Raw genomic sequence first — 21,237 nt, 5'->3', positions numbered from 1 at the left:
CCATGATCGTGTTTATTTGCTCGTTTAGTCTAGGGGAGGTCTAAACCTAAGGAGTACTTACCTTATTCCTCACTCCTACAGGCTTCTACCCTGCTGTATGGTCCCACAAAGCTTGCAGTTGCAGTCTAACCAACGTCATCATGTACAATTTAGGATTCACCACCTGCCAGAAGGGTAAGTATTAAGCTGTTTCCTTTCCATTTTACTTTTTGACTATGCCAAAAGGGTCAGTTTAAAGCCTATATATGATTTTAGTGACTGGGATTAGATTTATTTTACCACTTGCCCTGTGTTTCAGGAGGGCTGGCTAAGACGGCATTTTTGAAGTTGTCTGACACTAGACTGCATGCTTGCTAGTCTCACATTGCAAATTAGAGATGTAAATGGTTAATGAGTTTTATTTGGTAATTTTACCAGTTTCTTGTTATAAAACAATATCCAGTTTTTTCCCCAGTTAGATTGGAGTACTTCTTTAACCTGTATTTTTTTTTTTTTTGCCTTTAAATGCAGAATAAATCTCAGCAGTGTCCCTTTGAATAGCCCCGCATAGCACAAGTGGCAGTGCAGATGGCGTGCCATTTGAGAAACATCAAGCCCATTTTGTAAACACTGCGTAGGAGTAAAAACAACCAGCAAGGTAGTGTGCGCATTCCACAAAGGGTACATCATTTAAACCTCCGCAGGAAAGCACACTGCAGCATCGCTGTCTAAGCACTATCACTCCCCTCAAAGGTGAAATGATTTAGAAGCTTGCAGAAACTTAATTTTTCTTGATCACCGTGTGGAACCTGAATTTTTAACGGCAGGCATAATTAATTCTTCTGATGTTAATCATCAGGGCTGGTCTGAGCAATTATCAGCCTGGTGCAGCTGGGGCAGGGATCAGACATGAAAAATTAGGAAAATGAATCAGCAATAGGGTGGCAGATTTAATCTGCATCACGAAAACAAAGTTAAAAAAGGAAAAACCGAGCCGGTTTCAGTGGACGCTTTTGTGCCAATGCGCGCTGACAGAACTGAAAAATGTTGCCGGTGTCCAAAGTGATTGGTAATTACCAAGCCATTGAATTTTTTATTGTCAATTTATCACTGCGGTGGAGGTTAAATTTAACATCTTCTTTTAAAGGCATCAGTCTGAGGAAAAGCATGCTCGCGTTCACGTGACTCAGAGGAGTCAGTGAAAGGTTAATCAGGTACCTCTCGGTCCTGTGTGTGTTCCAAAGTCTCTTCCTCTAATATTAAACAGTCTTTGTACTGCCAGGGTATCATTCTTATTTCAGGCACACGTCAGCTGCCTGTCCAGTTAATTAGCATTGTCCTCTTGCAGTCTTCCCCTCATATTCATCAGAATTGCTGTAGCAGTTTGTATTCATCTGTAATTATGTGAACAAATCATTTTTAATTGTGTAAATACAAAATATATTTCTTTTTTGAATGAAGACATTTTTAAAATGCTGCAGTTGCATATTCCTTAATTTAACACAACATTGTATGCTTATATGAGCAGATCATACCATTTTGCAAGAAAAGAGGGTCCTGAAGCAGAAACATGTTTAAAGGATGAAGTCAGGTTTGCATTAATAGCTGCAATTTATCTGCATTCCCCGTTGTCTAAAAATTGCATAGATCAACCTTTGCCCTGTTACAACTTCTAAGGCCAAAAGACAAAGCCTCGTGAATTTGGCCATGCTAATCGTTAAGATCACAAAATGTGTGAGTCCACTGTGGAAGAAGCTTTCTCTAGGGGATTTCTCGGGTGCAGGCATTGAGTTATTACCTTGGAATACAAAAGGCGATCACGTGGTTTTGCTGTCACCGGCAGCGCTGCTGTTTTGCTGAAATCCTTTGCACCGATTGTAAAGCATAATTAAACTTGATGTATGAAAAATTAGCTGTGGAGTGACCTCTGATTGTTTTATAAACATGGAACGTCCTTCCTTTTTGACAAATCGTGATTTACAGATTTGCAATTTTTTTAAGGATTGCATTAGGGAGGTAATGTAAGGCTTTGAATATCAATTAAAATGGCATTTTATATGCTATTATATCTTCTTAAATTGTGTCGGAGCTTAAAGCTTGTGTTGTTGTGAGTACAGTAAAAAAAAATACAAAAACCTAGCCAGCGATTATTTCCAAAACAAGAATTCTACATTGAATTAAATATAATAAATAAATAACACTGAACAACATTATTATGCGTATCTCCATCTAATGTTCCTCGTTGTAGCCTTAGTTTGCTCTCTTTGGAAACAAAAATGGTTTTGAATACAGGAAAATTATTAGAAATGTTTTCATAGATGACCAAGACTGGCAGTCTCACAGGTTAGGCATTTACCAGAAGGGCTTGTGAATTTATTATTAATTGATGTACACATGTGGGGGTTACTCAGACATTGTCAGCAGCATTATAATATGATTGAAATATGAAAATGCAGTGAAAGCAATGTCCAACCAGTCATAGATCTGGCTTTTGTAAACATATCTGATTAGATGTTATTTATTGTCCTTTGCATATCACATTTGCTAATGTTGGATTGTATTACAGCAGTGGTAGAAATACATTCTGTTCCACTAAATTATGCAAAGTTTGGTCAAGTGCAGAAATAGTGGTGCTGGTAAATAGTAGGGATGCACTGATACCGATACTAGTATCGGTATCGGTATCGGTGCTGATACTGAATATTTGGGCGAGTACATGTACTCGGCCAAATGCTCGATACTTATCCCCAATACCGGAACTTCCAGTGCCAAGAAGGAACATGGAGGCGGCTTCCCAGCCAATCAGGAAGTCGGGCGGTGGGTAATGACTTGCCCCCAGGCTTCCTGATTGGCCGGGAAGCTAGCTCAATGCTGTTTGGCTGGCTCGATGTTGATTGGCGGGGAAACCAGCTTCCCAGCCAATCAGCATCAAGCCGGCCAAAAAGCATTGAGCCGGCTTCCTGGCCAATCAGGAAGCCTGGCGGTGGGATTCGTGATTGGCCGGGAATGCGACCCAATGCTGATTGGCCGGGAAGCCTGCTTCCCGGCCAATCAACATCGAGCCAGCCAAACAGGTGACTTGATGCTGATTGGCTGGGAAGCCGGGTTCCTGGCCAATCAGCATTGAGTTGGCCAAACAGCATGGAGCTGGCTTTCAGGGCAATCAAGAAGTAATGACACAAAAGGTACCGGTATTGGTGAGTACTGAAAGATAAATATCAGTACTCATACTCGATACCAGAAAAACGGTATTGGTGCATCCCTAGTAAATAGCATGCATAATATACAATATATATTGCCAAAAGTATTGGGACACCCTTCAAAATCACTGGATTCAGGTTTTCTGTGAAATGTCCTTGCTACTAAATATTCCGCGGTCAACTGTTAGTGGTATTATAACAAAGTGGAAGCAACGGGGAACAACAGCAACTCAGCCATGAAGTGGTAGGCCACGTAAAATGACAAATGACCGGGGTCAGCGCATGCTGAAGCGCACAGTGCGCAGAAGTGGCCAACTGTCTGCAGAGTCAATAGCTACAGACCTACAAACTTCGTGTGGCCTTCAGATTGGCACAACAACAGTGCATAGAGAGCTTCATGGAATGGGTTTCCATGGCTGAGCAGCTGCATCTAAGCCTTACATCACCAAGTGCAATGCAAAGCGTTGGATGCAGTGGGGTAAAGCACGCCGCCACTGGACTCTAGAGAAGTGGAGATGTGTTCTCTGGAGTGACGAACCATGCTTCTCTTTCTAGCCATCCGATGGACGTGTCTTGGTTTGGCGGTTGCCAGGAGAACGGTACTTGCCTGACTGCATTGTGCCAAGTGTAAAGTTTGGTGGAGGGGAGATTATGGTGTGGGGTTGTTTTTCAGGGGTTGGGCTTGGCCCCTTAGTTCCAGTGAAGGGAACTCTTAAGGCATCAGCATATCAAGACATTTTGGACAGTTTCATGCTCCCAACTTTGGGGATGGCCCCTTCCTGTTCCAACATGACTGCGCACCAGTGCACGAAGCAAAGTCCATAAAGACATGGATGAGCGAGTTTGGGGTGGAGGAACTTGACTGGCCTGAGTCCTGACCTCAACCCAATAGAACACAATTGGGATGAATTAGAGTGGAGACTTTGAGCTAGGCCTTCTCGTCCAACATCAGTACTTGACCTCACAAATGTGCTTCTGGAAGAATGGTCAAACATTCCTATAGACACACTCCTAAACCTTGTGGACGCCTTCCCACAAGAGTTGGAGCTGTTATAGTGGCAAAGGGTGGGCCAACTCAATATTGAACCCTACGGTCTAAGACTGGGACGCCATTAAAGTTCATGTGTGTGTAAAGGCCGGCGTCCCAATACTTTTGGCACTATAGTTTATGTTAAATTGACATATAATCTTATAGGAACACTTTTGTTAAATTAAATAGGTTACAGAGTTTCTTTAAAAAATTGTATTACCTAAAAGATGTAAAACACACACAAATGAAATTTTTAGGTAAAACTCAAAAAATAACATTATTAGACAGTGCTCTATATTTATTAGGATTTCAGATTTGGTCAGCAATGTGTTTAATACGTTGCAAATAATGTTGGTTTTCCTTTTCTTGCTGGAAATTCAGCTATTTCTTTTTTTTTTTTTTTACTGGATGGTGTCCAAAACTACAACTAATTAAGAATCAATTCAGGACCATTAGTAATGGGAATTAGCAAACCAGGGTTCCATATTTCACGAGAATTTGCTTTAATGAAAGTTGTTCTGGAATTGGAAAAGTCAAGCAGATCAGAGATAGTAGAAAGGCACTTTTTTTGCTACAGAAAACAAGTGATTGTACACGCAAAGATGCTGAACTTGTAGCCCTCACTAATTGATCTACTTATCGTTCTTAAGGAGAGTTAAAAATGAGTGTAAGTATTTACTGTGCATTAGTGGTTCAATGGTTATTTATAGGCACTAGGTGCAGGAAAGGTTTCAGTTGCTTTAAAGTGTTGTTAGGAACATTGAACTTGTAGAGAATTGTATCACGTATAGGTAGGTGGACAGTACTTTTAAAGGTTCAGTCCACTCAAAGGCGGTGTTTTAGTTATGGCTGGAGTCTTCTTTTTACGGATCTCTTGGAAATATTTTCAATTTCTCCACCTAAGAATTTTTGATATTTCTTTCCACCATTTGTGTATTCCAGCTCCTCTTGCTGCAGCATCCATAATATTAAATAGATATGCTGTAGGAAGAGTGGGAACCCCCCTTAAGTGTCAGGACAGGAATGTAGATCCAGGACCTCAAACACAGATAAAACATCCCATAGTGTCTCTATCATCTACCCAAAACTGAAATATCAGCTTTAAGTGGTCTGAAGCTCTAAAGAATTTCAGAAAATGTAATAATTAACCCTTGCAGTCGGGCTACCCCTGCCCTGCAAGGGTTAACTGCTAATTTTGGTCTAGAGGCTAAAATAAAAAATATATACTCACCTGATCCTTGGTTCCGCTTACTGCTAGACTGGTTCCACCAGCCTCTTCTCCCTAGGGCTCCGGGGGTCTAAGGATCTGTGTTAGGCATTCACCGATACCGGTATTTCGGTATAGAGTACGAGTACCGATATTTTTTTTCCGGTACTCGCTGATACCGAATACAGATACTGGAAGTCCTATTGAGGAAGGCAGGCGGCCTGTAATGACTCGTCACCTGTCTTCCTGATTACCCGGGAAGCCAGGCGGCGTGTAAAGACTCACCACCCGGCTTCCCGCTTAGCAGGGAAGCCGTCCAAATGCTTCTTGTCACTAGGTGACGAGAACCATGATGCGACGCCCGGCTCCCTGCTGGCTGGGAAGCCGGCTCCATGCTCCCTCGTCATGAGGTGATAGGGGAGCATGAAGCCGGCTTCCCGATCAATCAGAAAGCCGGGCGCCAAATTATTACATGGCGCCCGGCTTCCTGATTGGCCAGCTTCCTGACCAATCAGGAAGCCGGGCAGCGAGTCATTAAACGCTGCCCGGCTTCCTGATTGGCCGGGAAACTGGCTCCATGCTCCCTCATCACAAGTGAAGAGAGAGCATGTAGCCAGCTTCCCGGCATGGAGACCAAATCAAGGTTTAACCCCTGCAGTGCAAGCATTCATTTCATGGCATTCTTCTTTAAAACACATGCCAAGACATGTATTTTGGTAGTCAACATAATGCTGTAAACAAGAAAGGTAAGAGGGATAAGCATTAAAGTGGACTTATTATTCAAAATAACAATGTCTATGGTCCTAAACTAAAAATAAATCTGTATGTCTATATTGAAATTCTATAAGTTCTATCCCACTCCTAATCACCATATCCATCTAGAAGTTTGTAAACGTATTTATTGATTTAAATTTCACCCACCTTCTGAACTACAATTCAACATTATCATTGCTTGCTGGAAGCAATGCATTATGGGCTATGTAGTCTTGAGCAATGGAGATTGCAATGCATCAAGCAGCAGGGAAAGAGAGACGCAAAGCACACTGGGAATCCAGGAAATTATTGAGAGTGATGGGCAGACAGAAGGCAGCACTCACTACATAAAAGAGATTTTTTCAAGTAAGCTTTGATTATATTATCAAAAACAACTCTGGTATGTATTCCTATTACAATGCTGATGTTATAACAGGATAGTATATGCTGGGACTTTACAACTCCTTTAAAGCTTAACTCCAGGCAAAACAGCATCAAACACAGGTGAAATACTAGTTTGGTGTCTCACCTGACAAACTATTTATACTTCTGTCCAATCAATCCCAAGATTCACACAGCACTACTATACAGTACAGCCAGACCGGTGACCTGATTTTTCTATGGTGCAGTTAAGCAGCACAAATAGGTCACCTTTCAGCCTTCAGCCTGTGATTTGACAGTGACGGTGTCAACTAAATAGGCAAGCTCTCTGATCACATGTGAATGCAGGACTCTTAATTGTTCCCAAATGGTGCTGTGCTGGGGATTAAGAGAGGCTGATATAAAGTCCCATTCCGTTTTTTATGCTACCTGTCAGTAATCTGTACAGTGGCATGTTCCTCCTCACAGTGGCTGCAGAGTCAGTGACAGCCAGCAGCTGTGGTGCAGGAGGCCGAGACCTGACATGGCAGCGGAGGAGGAGGTGGGGCACCGCAGCAGTGGAGGAGGAGGAGGTGGGGCCCATGACTGTGAAGGAGGAGGATGCGGGGCCCGTCGGTGGAGAAGGCTGACAGCGGATATGGGCTGACAGGTAAGAGGTGTGCAGGGGTGTGACCAGCCCACCTGAGACCCTGCAGAGCGCAACATAGAGAGTCTATGGTGGGCTCTGCAGGGTCACTCTCAGGTGGGCTGCGTGGTATCTCAGGTAGGCTCTGCAAGGGGCATAACTAGAAATCACAGGGCCCCATACAACATTTTGCTATGGGGCCCTGTGAGTTCTAGTTATGCCCCTGGGTGGGGAAATTTTATTGTGTTTAGTCAGACAGACATTATCATTGGGATGGGAGGATCAGCGGGTTCGTATGTAATGATCCTATGTGGCTGCTCCACTATAAATTTATAGTCATGAACTATACAGGCTAATGTTGTCTTAAACATGTAGGTGATCTAGAAAGAGTTAATATCACAGGCGCCAGCCTCAAAACCTGTGTGGGAGATGTAATGTTGCACAAATATAGGCTGCTCACACTGGTCTGGGATGACCACAGGAACTGAAATGAAAGGAGAGAAAGAGTGCCTCCATCGTGTAAAATCGTTTAATCAGACGATATAAAAAGGGTAAAAAACATACTCACAAACGGACTGGAAAAACAGGCATGTAAAATGTATCGGCAGACACAGACAGCAAGATCACAAGATGGCGGGATGTACATGCAGCCGGACAAACCAATTTGATTGGTTAAGAGGAAGGAGGTATACCCTCTGAACACGCGTTTCAGAGGGTATACCTCCTTCCTCAGAACCAATTTGATTGGTTCTGAGGAAGGAAGTATACCCTCTGAAAAATGTAAACTCAGAAGGCTATGCAGTTTGTCCGGCTGCATGTACATCCCGTCATCTCGTGATCTTGCTGTCTGTGTCTGCCGATACATTTTACATGCCTGTTTTTCCAGTCCGTTTGTGAGTATGTTTTTTACCCTTTTTATATCGTCTGATTAAACGATTTTACACGATGGAGGAGCTCTTTCTCTCCTTTCATTTAGCTGATCTATTTCACACAAATATCTAAAAATACTGAAAACATATTTGATGATCCTAGAATGTACCTGCTGGAACACTCAACTTGCTGCTTCTCACAGTTAACAAGCTTGATGTAAACAAAATGACACTGCTTACACATTCCCATAATATTTAATCCCGTTTTGGAAGTTTGAATGTTATGAGTGTCTCCTGACACTGACCAAAGGGGGTTTTGCATCTATAATATATTAACAATGAAAGTGATAAATAATGTGAAAGACAAAAAAAGCTCTTGAGAAAGTCTGGAAGTGACAAAATGCGCATCAGGCGGAGTCTGCTGGGGATCTTTTTTATGCTGTTTTTCTCCTGTTTGGACTGCTGAGTGGAGTTTCACCTGGAATTTGTGCAAGATTTGATGCAGGTTTATCCTATTTTTAATGTAAGTGCACTAGTTTTTAAATTATTTGTTTAATAAATGATTTTACGCTATCATGTTCTTTACTGTCCTGTTCATGAGGACATTTTGAAAGAGTCACAATTTCAACACTGATGCCATTCATTCTGTCTGTGTGGCGAGAAGCCATCTGAGCGATACCATCAATGTGGATTGCTTGCTATGACCAAAGTATATTTATACTAGGCTACATTGGTTCCGGTGAATGCCATATTTGAAGGGGTTCATTGGAATTCACTATCACTAGCATTGCTGGAATCTGAGAAAAGTTCTGAAGATTATATAAAGACTGGGATTGAATTAAAAATACTGATTTCTTTCACAAAAGGTGTTTATGAGCACGTTGTGGACATTTCCTTGTTGCTGAGTTTTTTTTGATTGATCCAACTATGTAATCCAGGGTCAATCATGATGTCCAGCGTTTACATTCGGCTGACACACCAGCCAGAGTCTTCCTGCAGGTCCTAGACAAATGAAAACAACTGGGCGGAGCCAGCCATGATGTCACAGCTGGCCCCACCCAGTTGTTGTCAATTTCGGGGAAAACGGTTGGCTTCAGCACACTGTTCTCCCCGCTTCAGCTGTTACTACGGCTCAGCTGAGTCGAAGAATATGCATTTGTCTCGGCTGAACCGCTTGGCTGCCTTCAGCTGCTGTACGGGCTATTGTGAATAGCCCGGAAACAGCCGCCCTTTGGCTCGACTGAACCGAAGGGCTCCAGCGGCCAAAGGGAGCCGAAGGATCAGCCGAAGCTACAGCTGGATCCTTCGGCTCTTTAGGGAATATCCCTCTTGGTATAACAGGCATTGCCAGAATACAAGACACTGACAATTTGTTTTGAGGATCTATTAAGCATTCCTTGATGAGAAAGCTAGGAAGACAAGTAGACTTAGTAAGGAAGTAATAGTCAGTGCTGTTGCAGAGTCCCAAAATCTTCTGAAAGCTGAATATAATCAGTTCTATATTCAGTGTAAAACAGCAGGAAACTGATGTTTGATGACCTTGTAAGTCAATACGCCCCTCTTGAGAGAGACAGGTCATAGAGATAAGCATCACAAGGAGTGCAATGATCCTAGTTTTAATAGACTCCATTGCAAAAAAGAATGAGAGTAAGTAAAGTTCTCCAGGCAACATAGGAAGACAAAAATCCTACCTACGGTGTAGGGAGCCTAAATAATTAAGGATTTTGAACACTGGGTACAGAAAAACCAGAAATAACAGATGAACAAGACACCTTCTACAGGTTCTACAGTAGAAGCTGCAAATTGGAATCCGAGCATTCAAACTAAAAGAAAGAAAGAGAGACCCAATAGAATGAGGAAATAGTAATCCACTGGGTTACTTCTGTCTCACCAACAGATGTCCTGCTTTGCAGAAACATGCAGAACAAGAACAAGGAGATTTGAACATGCCACAGTTAAGCGTATGACCAAAAGAAGTATTTTCTTAAATGGCAAATGATTACGGCAGCATTTAATTGTTTCCCCTATGTCCCAGGCATGTAGCCAATGTGCTCTACACTTATGGACAGACTCTACTGCCATGTGAGACACCAACTTAGATGCCTCTAGAAGGCCATAATACTTTAAGTGGAGAGCTTCAGACTATTGCTCAACAAGTTGCAAAGTGGTCTTGTTATGTGTTAGAGGAGTCCTAAAGGAAGTGATTCATTGAGAAATGGTTTCATGGTTTTAATGTCATTATGTAATAATATCATTATGCCAATGTTATTATTACTAATTAATAAGGGAAGTTTGTTCTGCACCATAGGATCCAAAAGGTTCTACTTTATAACTTATAGCTACTGATGGCTGAGCCACACCCCTTCCTGCCTGTACATGTGTAAATATGACACACCTTATACAAACTATAAACAACCCCTCCTGTCTGTACCTGTATATGATACCCCTCCTCCTCATAGAATGTATACACCCCCTCCTGTCTGTACATGTGTGAGTATGACTACCCCATTTGATAAAAAAAATGTCTACATTTATGAAAAATACTATTTATTTGATTTGTTTAATAACAGAAAGTAAAAGAAACGTATTTTTTTCTTTTTCCCCTTTATATAGTAGGTATTAAATATCACCAAAAGAAAGATATAGCTAAAAAATAATATACAATTAATTTGACTACAGTGTTGCATGACCACATAATTACCATTCATATTATCACAACCCCGAAGATGGAAACATAGCTTGGAAATAATGGAGCATATACAGGCTACTACTCAAATGGTTATTAAAAAAATATTATTATTCACATCATCAAGTAATGTAAAACCAATATCCATCACAATGGCCAGCTGCCTATTAATGTCTCCCCACCACCCGACGATACTTCCCCGCTGCATCGCCCAACAATATTGCCTCATTGTGCTACTGCCATCAATTCACAGTCAGATCCCCAGCTTCTTTTTGTAAACAATCCGACTGGGGATACTGGGTTAAATCATTGACTAAATATTTTCATGAACATATCTGGTCAATAATGTCACCCCGGATCTTCGACTGGCTTGTTTACAAACACCAACCAGCCAAAGATCTGTCACTTAGTAGTGGTAGCAGTGGTATTCCCAGTCGACTGCTGTTTGCAAACAACCCAGTCACGTATTTGTGATTCAGCAATGCTAGCACTAGCAGTAGCACAGTGCTAGTGCTACCACAGCCAAATTACAGATTCCCAGCTGGTTTGTTTATAAAAAGCAGCGGGCTGTGAATCTGTCAGTACCACTGCAAAATGGCAGATCCCCAGCCTGCTGCTGTTTGTAAACAAACCAGCCTGGGATCCTGGGTGATCTCATGACCGAATATGGTAAGAGTTTTAAGGGGAACCCAAATATTTTACCCTTTTTAGTGTGTTATGCCCCTTTAAAAAAAGAAAAAAAAACTGTGGAATTTTCTTTAACATTTCAACAAGGCCCATACCCAGGAATGCAGCCTGGGTAGCCAGAAAGTGGCAGGGGGCACTGAGCTTTGCCCCTCTCCTGGCTACATTCAATTTAACATTAGGAGGGTACCTTGAAAGTGTGGGGGGTGGCAAAGCCTCCCCATCAGCATAGCCTCCCCCCTTGCAAAGTACCCTTGTCCCCATGTTGAGGACAAGGGCCTCATCCACATATCCGTTCCCCAAGAGGATGTGGGGTTTGCAGGGGAGGGGTGTACTTACCCAATCTAAAAGCTCCCTTTATAAAAGGGAGGCCAATATATCTGTCCCCCCCTAGACAAATGAGTACAGGGTACTTTAGTACCCCTTATTACTCATCAGAAAAAGTTTTAAAAAAACAAATAAAGAGACACCCACACCAGGATAAAGTGCTTTATTGCAAAACAAAAATGTAAATAATGTCCTATGATAAAAATCCATCATCAATCATGTCAACCAGCAGTGTAGATCCAATGTCAATCCAGTGTCGACCCATCACCTGATCATGTTGTCCCATTGCACTGCCAACGCAAATTAACAGATCCCAGGCTAGATGATGTAATTGACCAAAGCTCGTCGGCACAAATCCCTGGTTGCTGTTTGTAAACAGACCAGCCGTGGATCTGTCATTTAGCAGCAAACAGCAGCCAGGGATTCAAATGGGAAAACTGGCAAACATTGTAAGGTGATGAACAGGCTGGGTGCCTTGACTGTGGCATGTGGCTTTCACATATAATTGCAAACAATCTGATAAGTCCTCCACTCTAATTGTGAAGTACTTGGAAGCAACCTTTAAATAGGTCCCATTTTCTGACAAGTAGCAGCAAGTTCAAATTTCAATTTCTTTGTTATAAGAACATTTTAAAATGAAATATGAACTTTCCTATTTTGCCAAGTAATGTTTTTTAACAATTTAGATGTATGTTTTATTTCCTCTTTCATTACAGAGACTGTGCAAACTCAAATTCTTAATTAGATATTTTAATCCTCTAGGCGTTAACAACCAGGGCTTAAATTATTTTCGTTTATTGACTGTAAAGTAAAAAGAAAATAGAAATTGTGGCAAACAAACAAACATTATACCATGTCCCTTCTCACCCTGGCTCCACTTAAAGGAGTTGGAACATATGGTTGCTGTTATACCCTGCTGTCATTCCTTAATAAAATGTGTGTTTTAGAATAAGCGTTCAATGTGTTACATAATAACATGCTCTTAAAAATAGTGAAAACTTTACACTCTGATTAACGGATCCATTGGGGGAATATGTAAAACATTAAAAGGCAATAAAATTAAACAGAGGGTTGATTTTGTGGAAGCACAAATTCTGCCTGTTTGCTTTGTCCTTGATCAAAATATATTGTGTGCTCTGTGCATTACAAGTTAAAGTTATTATTAAAACAAGGCAAAAACGAAAACTTACTATTAGGGTGGCTATAATAAAACATATAATTGCACTTTTAGGGGAATTCATTTATAACTTGGGAAAAGGTAATTTGGCTCCTTCCCCTAACAAATTTTATGTCTGGAGGGGGAATGTTTTTAAAAAAAACTTATGTTTTTGTCAGAATATTCACTTAAGGATGGAAGGAAGAAACACATTACTTAGGTCTCGTTCACACCTAGGCGTATTGCATATGCGTGTCTGTCGCGCGACCGGCGCGCGTTTTTTTACCGCGATTCGCGGTAAAAAAGTCACGCGACAAATGCGCGTTTCCGAAGGCTACTTGGCTGTATCCCAATGGATACGCGCAACAAAACGGCCCAAAGTAGTACATGTACCTTTTCAGGCGTGGGCCGTTTTGTAGCGCGTTAGGGACGGGCGGAAATACACCACGGTGGGAACGGGACCATCGAATATAATAGGATTTATATTTTTGAGCGTTTTGTAGATCGTTCGTCGAGCGTAGAACGCGCTACAAAACGTTCAGGTGTGAACGAGGACTAAGCGTGACTACATCTAAGGGTAGCTGTTGATGGGAGATGGTCATTACAATTGGTTGGATCAAGCAAGACCCTAAAGGCACCAAAAACTAATCCCAGACACCCTGGCCAGTTATATTCATAAGAATAGTGACTGGATATGTCGGGTATTTTTGGTTTGTTTCTTGGCTCCAAAGGTGTCTGGACATTTTTCTCTTCTCTGATCTGTAGGCATAACCATCCATGCTTGGGTACATATTTATGCATTAGAGTTTAAAACAAATATACAGGCTATGTCCAGATATCTGACTGCAATTTAAAGGTCATGCTATGCTAATGATTCTGTCACACCTCCCCTTCAGCAGAATAACAGGTGCAACTGATACCTTCCACCTTCAAGTGGGTGTGACTCCCTTACTGCCAGAAACACTGCAGAACATTGCAGGGAGTAGTGGCAGTGTGAAGTCTCACTAATGCCGTCATCGAGGGAATATCATGCAAAAAGGTAAATTATCATTTAGTAACCCTGTCATTGATAAATTGTCTCCAGCAACAGGATCATTGGGGTGACATGACCCTAATGTTCATGCCTATGGATATGTATAGAAGTTGACAAAACTGGCAAACTTCCTTGTTTTAGACTTACTGCACTAAATTGCACCACACTGAAATCTTTTTGTCCAGATACAGATTTATTCCAAGTAAAGTAAAAGACTATCACTAAGTCAACATGTTTCAGGAGTCAGAAGAAGCCCCCTTCATCAGGGATGCTTAAAACAGCAGTTGACAGACAAAATTAACTAATTAAAAAGCCCATAACAAAACTGCAGTATTTTCATATTCTTTATTTTAATTGTTACTTTCAGTCTTTTCCTACCATCTTTGTGACCCCCGAAATACACTGGCTTTGTGATAAAGTATTTTACTTCAACTTGGAATAAATTTGTATATGAACAAGTCATTGGTGTGGTGCTTCAATCTCAGACTATCCCAGATTATATAGTATCACAGTCTATCCTGTTTGCTGCCAGACGCCTACTCCCCCCTTAAATAGTAACTCCTGAATTTGAGGAGCCCCTTCCAACATTCAAATGTTGGACTAAACATTGGACTAAAACCATTGGCATTATTATGGTGTTGTCTCTCTTTTTGCGGCTATAGCAGCCTCCACTCCTTTGGGCATGGTGTCCACAAGATTTTAAAGTGTGTCTGTGAGAATGTGTGCTCATTGTGTGCTCATTAAGAAAAAAAAAAAAGCATTTGTGAGGTCGGGTACTGATGTTGGACAAGAACACCCAGCTTGCAATGAGCGTCCCAAATAAGTTGAAGGGTGCTCAGTAGGGTTACCCTCAGGACTCTATGCATGTCACTCAAGTTCCTCCATGCCAAACCCATAAGACCATGTCTTTACGTAGTCACAATCATGCAGAAACAAAAAAGGGCCTTCCTCATACTGTTAAACAAGGTTGGAAGCATTCATTTGTCTAAAATGTCTGTGCTGTAGCATTAATAGTACTCTTCACTGGAAACAACTAAACCTAATTATTTGGAGAGATGTCCACGTGTTTTTGGTCATATAGTGTAACAATATTTAGTAAAGTCTCAATTAGTAAATGCCGAAATCTATTGGCAAGTGTACCACACACAAGTTATCGATGATTGAGAAAAATTAAAACTGTCACTAATTTGCTATTAGGAATGCTGCTACGATGACCATTTATTACTTAGTGAGCTAACTGCAATACGTGTAAAAAGCAGGGAAACCCACTTTGCAAATGGTTACACTCAAATTCATGGAGGTGCCATACCCACCAATACTATTACACACTATCCATAATGTCCAAAATAAACCTTTATATAATCCACAAATATAAACACACAGTTAGTAGTTGCTTCCTGTAGAAGCTACAAAATAGATCAATCGACTTAAAAAAAACTTTCATACTTTTAAATGGACACAGTTAAATAGTAAATATTAGACAAGTAAATTTAGTTTTGTGCCAAATGAATATTTATACAAATTTTGTTAAATTCTGAATGAATGCATCCGAATTTTGCGAATTTGAACGGGTCTAAATGCGAACAAATCCGAATGTCCCCTTAATGAAAATTCAGATCTGTTCGAATTTCGTTCAAAACTAAACTAAATCGTACAAGTGACTGTTCTCTGGCCAATCAGATGTTTAATTTGGCTGTTGGGGTTTGCATTACTAGGCAAGGTCATGTGACTTCCAGTTGTAGATCTTTTCGAAACGAAACATCCGCCGGATACATAATCCGAACTGAATCGAATTTCGGATCCGAAACCCGAAAAACGAAAGAAATAAAAATCTGAATCAATTCGAAATTAAACAAAACAAATTTTTAGTCTAGTAAATACCATCTACTTAGGTTAATATTTAATGTAGATGTAAACCCTGAATGACATTTGGTTTGCTGAAGCGCTACAGTGTGCATCATAAACATTTGCCATTTAAAAAACATAAAATATTTTTGTTGACCTTTTCATTCTTTATTGTATCAATGCTACTGATCTCCTTGTCAGGGCCGGTGCAAGGATTTTTACCTACACAAGCGAAGGTTCATCTTTGCGCCCCCCCCGTAACAGTACGGAGAACCGCAAAATAGTGATCAAAAGATATAATCAACAACTGAGTGCCTGAAATAATAGAAGGAAAACAGCAGGGACTATTCCCTGGGGTCTGAGGCGAGTAGTAGTCCTGCGCTTACAACCCACACTGTAGGTTATCTAGGACACATGCTGGACCAGCAGGCTGTACTATAGCCAATACATATGAGTAGCCAGTTGTACTATAGCCAATACATATGAGTAGCCAGTTTAGATGATAGGCAGACAGCAGGTTCCAAAGAATATGGAGTAGCTCAAAGCAATGCAAACTAATCAAGGCAGCTGAAAGTCTCTATGTTAGCATGAAGCTATGTAGTCAAACCATATCTATCATAGGTTACTTGCGGTTGGTAGTATTGGTTGTATTGCTGGACAGGAAATGCTGAGATCAGCTGCAGGTTCTGGAAGGGAGCGGGTCACAGGATGAGTCCTTCTGTGTAGATGCTGGCCACGGAATACCCCGAGTTCAGGATGGAGAGCGGTGCAGGACGGAGAGAGGATTGCTCAATGTTCCACATTGCTAGAACTCCCGCCGTCTTATCGTACAGAGCGGCGAGAAAGGGGCTGAGCAACGTGCGGCCGTCGACTTCTCCCCCCTGACGTCAGGAGACGACGCAGTTGGCGGTGGAGCCGCGATGCCCGGCCGGACTGCTGCAGGGTAAGTCTCTGACAGAACGTATGTGAAGAAAAAAAAAAAACCATAGCACAAACATTTGCGCTATGAATCGGGGCATTTTGACAAGTACAAGTACTTGTCAAAATGCCCTGTTTTTTCCGCCCTCACCCTTCAGCGCCCTCTGGTGGCTGCTCGACTTGCCTTGCGGTAGCGCCGGGCCTGCTCCTTGTAGCCTCTTTTTGCAGCACTTCCTGTCTACATGCATGTGATAGCTACATGACATTTCTTAGGATGGGTTTTCTGATGGTGAAAGCAGTAAACCATGCACGTGTAAACTGTGTTGAAACTGCCACTTGTAGTCTTCATTTGAAGCCTGTGTTAAAGGGTGACAATGCAGGAGCATAATTTAGAGACAGAGCATTGTCGCCCTAAAACAGGGAGTGTCTAAACAAGGACCTGCATTTCAGGATCACCAGGCATTATTTAATAAAAGTTTCAGACTGAAAAATATATTACCATGTTAAATCCTATAGAAGATTTTAGCGCTTTACATAAACCTAAAGTAACAAATGCAAATGAAGAGTTTCAGAGCTACTAAGAATATATTGTTCAGCAAGTGGAATAGATGAAATGAACAAGAAGACGCACTGTATATTCATTAGAATATGAAGCTTCTATTAAAAATCTAACTTTGTTAACTCTTGCAGAGGAGGCACAAATATTGACTGTCACGCAAACATATATGCTAATTAGGCAGAATTGCTTATTTGCATATTAATTGGAGTCATAATTTAAGCCGGGATCAGTAATTTCTATGTAAATGGACACTTAGACTCTCATTATAGAGTCAGATGGGATTTCCTAAGCTCTGCTAGGTACATTAAGAACTCAGAGGAAATATCTCCAAATATTTATCACCCTCTAAACTAGAAGCTGAGGTCTTCCACCACTATCTTGGTGCTATATTTACCTCCAAGAGAATGTCAAACATATTTGTCATTGGATAAGTCTACATAATATGCCTGGAACCCTTTGTGCAATATAGTTTATGACAAAGAATATTGGTATTTAAATGACAGGATACCCGGATACATTATCTTTCAACTTTGCACAGTTGTATATAAAGCAAGGGTATCAGCATAAATGTTTGCAGCACATGAGGTTTTAACAACATATGATATTATAGAACTACACTATTATTATTCTTTGTTTTCCAAAAAAAAAACATTCAATACATGACAAAGGATTCCCAGAGCACAATTGGCTAGCTAAAGACGCAGCTCGACATTCAAGCTTGAACTGTTTAATTAACCTTCTGATGGAGCCATGTGCAAGAATGGTGAGAGAGGGGGAGGGGTCACTGATCTAACTCATCCAAGTGTGTGTGTAACTTTCACCCTAAATTATATTTAGAAATTATTTATATGCCAGCTGTGTATGTTGTTTGCCCAAAAGGTGGTGTCACAATTAAATGATTGATACTTTTTATTTCTGTTTCCTAAACGTAATTACTGCTGGAGCTTTGAGACCACCTGCAACCTTGAAACAGGTAATATAAATTATTTACTCCTGTCTGCACCCTACAGAAACAGACAGCCAAGTCTCTGATACTTGAAAATAGATTGGAATCCTTTTGTCAAATTGAAATAACCTAAGGACTCAATGTTCTAGACATTTTTTTCTTGGAGAAAGCTTGTTGGAATACTTCATTTTCTCTAGCAAAAAAGACCAAATAATTATAGGGTAACCTCAGTCACAGATGAGAAGCCCGAGTCTGGCGCTGTATTCCCGAGTCTGCAAACTATTTTTTCAGAAATTAAATACTTTATGAATTATCATTCCACTATCCCTATAATGCTATATAGCTGAATAGTAGGACTTGGGTGATAGCACCTCTTCACAACCAGAATTTTAGGACAATCCTTGCCACTCCCTTGCCTGTTGCTTAATCTTTCAGTTTTGATTGGGTGGTGAGGATGACACTCATGTAAAGTATCTTTAAGCCACTGGGACCAAAGGAAAGTCCTGTGTCACTGAGATTATTTGCCAAGTGCTGTCACATGGAGCGAATCACATGCTCTCCCCTAAGGTAGTTGCTTTGGTTCCTATTGTTAAGCGTAGTGATGGAGAAATGAAGGAAAGGTAAGAAAATGATGGAGAGGGGCAGGTGATTATAGCAAGCCTGTTGGGCAAAGCACATCATTTTACAGTGAATCATTTGCTTTTGGCACTGCTTCTTGGGAACAGTTACTTGTTGGATTGAGACTGTTAGCTTTCGGCACAGATACTTTTAGCACAAGGTATCAGGCCAGTAGTTCAGTTAATCATTTTTTTAGGGTTAAGTAAGCTTTAGTAGGGAAGTTAAAGTAATATTAACCTCCCTGGTGGTATTCCCGAGTCTGGCTCGGGGTTAATTTTCTGTACCATTAGCGGTAACCCAGAGCCAGACTCGGGAATACAGCGCCAGACTCGGGAATACAGCGCCGGACTCGGGAATACAGCGTCACATCTCTTACCTTGTCCGCGATCTACGCTGTGTCCTCTGGCCGATGCCAGCATCCGTCTTCCGGGTTCCGTCCCCTGCGAGCGTACGCATCGCAGGGGGGCGGAACCGGCGGGAAGTTTAAAAGTAACAAAAACAAACGAAGAACAGATAGAGCAAAAAAGGAAAGAAAAAAAAATTATCATACCGCCAGGGAGGTTTAACTCTTTTCAATATTGAATCCAGATCATACAATTATAGATGCTCAGCAAAGTATTTCTTTATATTTCTACGCAAGCACTTACATTCATAATGTTTCCAAACAGCTCCAACTCTCTCAGCTCTGCTTCCCTAAACTTACTGTCCAGTAGAAGATCACAAAGGAAAGCACAGTCTCCAGCAGCTGTCCATATACTAGCATGAAGAAAGAAGAAGTGTGGAGGGAGCAGTGGGGAGCAGTTAAGAGGGGAATTACTTGCCTTACTGTGCCTGTGCTGAGTGGCTTATTAGTGCACACAAGGATTGCTCCATAGGACCATGCAAGGGAAAGGAGCCACCCTGAAACAGGATATCAGGGCCAGTGTTTAGCGTATCAGTTGAATCTGCAGGAAACTTAAACTTTTAAACATCGAGGAACAGCAGCCATTGTAAGTGATTTAATCAGCATTTGAAATAGCTTAAAAACATTTTGACATTAATATCTCTTTAGGGCTTCAATTAGAGTTAAGCTTAGGATTACTTAAAGTCAAAAGGTTTTTAAGCTATTTCAAAAGCTGATTTAATCACTTACAATGGATGCTGCTCCTTCAAGTTTAACCACTTGAAGACCGCGGTGTTTCACCCCCTTCCTGGCCGGGCCATTTTTCAGTGTTCAGCGCTGCGGTACTTTGGCTGACGTTTATTCCGTCATGCAACGCTGTACTGAAATGAATTTTATACCATTTTTTGGGGACTTTTTTTTGGTGGTATTTAATCACCGCCGGGGTTTTTATTATTTACTATATAACAAAAAAAGAACCCTAAATTTTGTAAAAAAAACATGTTTCCCTATAAAATGTTATGAAATATTTATTTTCACCCCAATTTTTTGGTATAATATAAAAGACGGGGTCACGTCGGGTAAATAGACACTAAATATGTCAACCTCTAAAATTGCGCGCGCCCGCAAAATCGCAGAAAACGACCACAACCAAAATTGGCCATAGGCGACACTTTAAACGTTTTTACCGCTCATCAGTTTAGTGTTATCAGTGATTGATGGCCCTAAAATTATTGCTCTCACTCCGACGTTCGCGGCGATATGTAACATGTGCTGCATAATAGGCACAATCGTCGTTTAGTAATGATCTCCCTTTGATCTGCTGTTAGAGCGTCGCCGTGCCGGTCCCAGCCGCACCGGCCACATCGGATCACGGACCGGCAGCGGCGACGAGGAGACAGCGGGACAGAGGTACGGGGGGTGGGGGTGGGGAGGCCGCACACCCGCAGCTCCTGCAATCGCTTGTATGTAAACAGCCATCGCTGGCTGTTTACATGCTCACAGTTTCCACTCTCGTGTGCACGCTGAGTGCCGCACACGAGAGGGGGGAGGGGCAGGACGTCTTAATACACCCTCCCGCTCCTAGCAGACGTCCGTCTGGCCGTTCACAAACAGCCATGGACGGAAGGTGGTTAAACATTTTAGCTTTCTGCAGAATTAGCTGGTCCTCTGAGCGCAAAAATAAGTTTTCGCCTTCAAATTAGAGTCTCCCTCCTTTCATATTCGAGTCACCCCCCTTTCACATCAGAGTCACCCTCTTTCACATCAGAGTCACTCTCTTTCACATCAGAGTCCCCCCCCCCCTTCATATCAGAGTCTCTCTCTTTCATATGAGAGCCCTGTCCACACTTTCACATAAGAGCGCCCCTTTTTACATCAGGAGCCCCCATTAACAAAAATTTGAAGGCACCACTGACAATGCCAGAAGGCACCCCAGGGTGGCACAGCACCCTGGTTGAGAAAGGCTGTCTTAGGCATCTAAGAAGCGAAGGGCTGAAACAGCCCACCAGGCTCTACCCATAACTAAAATATAATTTTTG

Source organism: Nanorana parkeri, unplaced genomic scaffold, assembly GCF_000935625.1.
Source record: "Nanorana parkeri isolate BGI_ZX_2015 unplaced genomic scaffold, ASM93562v1 scaffold319, whole genome shotgun sequence".
Taxonomy (NCBI): Eukaryota; Metazoa; Chordata; class Amphibia; order Anura; family Dicroglossidae; genus Nanorana; species Nanorana parkeri.
Note: the sequence above shows the minus strand (reverse complement) of the source record.